The sequence below is a fragment of the Gymnogyps californianus genome, chromosome 10 (assembly GCF_018139145.2).
Source record: "Gymnogyps californianus isolate 813 chromosome 10, ASM1813914v2, whole genome shotgun sequence".
NCBI lineage: Eukaryota > Metazoa > Chordata > Aves > Accipitriformes > Cathartidae > Gymnogyps > Gymnogyps californianus.
The window spans coordinates 3,914,685-3,917,545 of NC_059480.1; positions in this window are offsets into that span (position 1 = coordinate 3,914,685).

Here is a 2,861-nt window from a genome sequence, read left to right on the forward strand (position 1 = left end):
ATCTGTCCACAGGCTGATGACCCTACCTGAACTTGATTCCTGGGTGCATGTGGTCCTACTTCATCTGGCTACACAGTAAGTTTTTCGTGCACGTCAGCATTCGCAACTAGTTAGTATGTTGGTTTCTTTCTTGGACTCCATTTGAGGATGATTGCATGGTGTGGGTAAAGGTAGTAGGCCATGAGTTCTAGCTCTAAGTTTTTCCAGCTGTAGTTGCTTCTGACATCTTAGGCTGAGGAAAAAGCGCATTCACTAGTTACCTGGCAGCTTCAGTTTTCTCACTAATTTTAGTGGAGTTCACATATTGCTACTCTGCTCAGTTGTTCAGTAAGCCATTGGACATTTTGGCCTGGGGAGTTCCTTTCCTTTGGGAATGATTAAATGTAGCTGTTTGAAAGGAGACACGAAAGACTAAAGCAGCACTCTTCAGTCTCTTGCACACTAGATAAATGGATCGGTATTGAAAGGGACTACTCCGTACTTTGGGCAAAACTGCCCCTCTTCTGAAGATAACTCTTAAGCTGGTAACAGGGCGGTGGGCCCCACTTCAGAGTCTGTGTAGATCTGGCTTCCCTAAAGCTGCACTGCCTTTCAGCATGTGAGGCTGGGACTCCAGGGATAAATCTGCATGGCTGGACTTAGAGAGAGGGCTTGTCGCTGGCTCTGCGCCAAAGCTGGTGTTGCTGTGCTGCTCCTGGTGGTAGTCATCTCATGCAAAATTGGCTTATGTCTCTGCAGTATGTTGTACAAAGTCATGAGGTGGGACAGGCATTCAGAGAATTGATTGAGAAAATGAAAGGTGAAGGGCAGCAGTTAAGTATGCTGTTTCAATACCTCAGTTGATTGAAATTGGCCTTCTCTGCAGAATTCATTAGAATGAAGCCTTTTTGTGCCAGCTGAGAATCTGGTCTGGTACACCTGCGGTTGATTTTCATCTTCAATTCAAACTAAAGAAAATACATAGTTCCTAGAAACTAGGACTCTTCTTCCTTATTGCCAGTGATTCCATACGCTTTTTGATCCTTGCCAAAGACCTGGAAGAGATTGCAGTAAGATGCATACAATTCAACTGAACACAGCATTCTTTTGCTTTGTCATGCTGGCCTTGCTGTTGATACAAAGCTTTCTGCTTTTGTCCTCCAATCTCTGGATTTATGTTGGCTCCTGCTAATGAGACTTAAAAGGAATAAGAACTGACCTCAAATTAAGACTGGGCTATTCCTGCAGAGCCATCCAAACCATTTATAATATTGATCAGTTAAGCCCCATGAATTCTTTGAGTCAGTCAATGATGTGAACTGACAAGTTAAATTATTACAGTGAAAGCCCTGCTGTGCTAACTTAATTTATGTTGCAGGGCCTCAAACCAGATTTTTATCAGTATCGTTTTTGATTTTTTTTCTTTAAGACTGAAGTGAAAATGTTCTTTTAGAAAAACAGTGTTTCCTGTGAGGATACATCACATCAAGTCAGTTGTCCAGTGGAACTAGAAATAATGCTGCTTTTATTTTAAATTCAATAATATAGGCATCTGGAGCTATAAAAACTTTTTACACATTGTGTGGCCCTGGGAAGATAAAGACAACTTGTATTTGTATTGTATTACCTGACTTGAGGTATTTAGTTTAGGGGCATGCTTCTATTATGTGAATGATAAATTGGAGAGGAAAGCCACATATGGAAGAGACAAAGTAAAACTTGTGGATTCTGATGGTTACGGCCCTAGGAAAGAAGAGGGGAAATGTCTTCTGCAGTGCTGCAGTCCTCACAAAGAGCACCAGGGCTTGAAGCCATGGAAATAATGCTGGAATGCTGTGCCTAGCCACTCAGGCCTTAAGTGTATGACACAGTTGTGTATTCAAAGCAATGTAAAAGGAGGTTTGGTGTCATGGCAATGAAGCTGATGACAGCCTGAAAGACCAGAAAATAAAATGAAGATTTTGTCTCTACTGTGTACTCACGTAAGCCCTCAAGTGAGACAGCTTAAGAAAAACATTGCTGCCTTACAGAAAAGGAGGAAAAACTAGTTTTGGCAAGCTTCCTTTACATATAATTTGCCCTAGTGCATTACTGCATAATGTCTTCCTGCTGTTGTGTTCCATTTTTTTGAACAAAGAAGTGACTTTTAAATAGTGCCTGTGAATGTATTTATAGGGAACAAGCGTTAAAAATAGTGGTAGAAAAAACTCTAAACTGATAGTGGATTCTGGGCATTGGACTTGCTCCATTTGGATAAAGAACAAAGGCTCCATCCATGACACATGCTTTCCTTGCCATCTCTACATGGGGACAGAGCAGCAATAATCTGTGGCTCTGGGCTGGGTATTAGTATTTGGGGGTTGCTGGACCATGGCACACTGGCAGGTAGAAGTGATTCCAGCTATTCCAAAGACTAAACAGTCATTAATTAAATGATTAATAGTGCAGCAGAATGAAGTGCTAGATCTTAGCCATTAGTAGTTGGGAATGACTTGCTTCACTTGTCATTCTGTTTTGGTTTCACTAATTTCATATTTATGAGGTTTTTTCTCAAATGAAAGAGATCTGTAACTTCATATTTAATTACTTACGTGTTGTTGTCTTGGCAGATAGTCCTTCCCAAAATGCAAATATCTAAAATTTGTCAAAGAGCAAGATTTTTTTTAGGTTAAGGTATGAGCCAGTGATGCTGATTTGCAAGAACTCTGGGAATTAAATCCTAGTTTGTCACTTAAAGAAAAACAAATGTCCCTTAAGTTTTCAAGGACACTGTCTTGCAGTGTAATCAGTATCCTTACAGTCCCCTTCACATGCATTTCTCTGTAGGTGAAGTGTCCAGCCCTTCACCAACAAATGCTATTAAGCCGAAGTGCGGGGGGAAG